This window comes from Rhagoletis pomonella, unplaced genomic scaffold (genome assembly GCF_013731165.1).
Source record: "Rhagoletis pomonella isolate Grant_MI unplaced genomic scaffold, Rhpom_1.0 Rhpom_scaffold_00001, whole genome shotgun sequence".
Classification (NCBI taxonomy): Eukaryota; Metazoa; Arthropoda; class Insecta; order Diptera; family Tephritidae; genus Rhagoletis; species Rhagoletis pomonella.
In genome coordinates, this window is record NW_023458555.1 from 104,626,386 (window position 1) to 104,626,651 (window position 266).

Here is a 266-nt window from a genome sequence, read left to right on the forward strand (position 1 = left end):
TAGAACACACACCCGGGTACAAATGTATCCACTTTCAACTTTGAAGTGTTGTAACTTTTGAACCGCTATACCTCTATACCGCTAACTTCGGATCTAGGAAGATTATTTAGTTTTGAGTTCAAATTCAAAATTTGAACCAGATCGGACCATTGGTTCAGGAGCTACAGCCTTCCGAACACATTATATACGTAAACACACACCCGGGATACGTTTGTACCACAATAGTAAAAATCCTCATAATAATAAAAAAAAAACATTTTTTATAT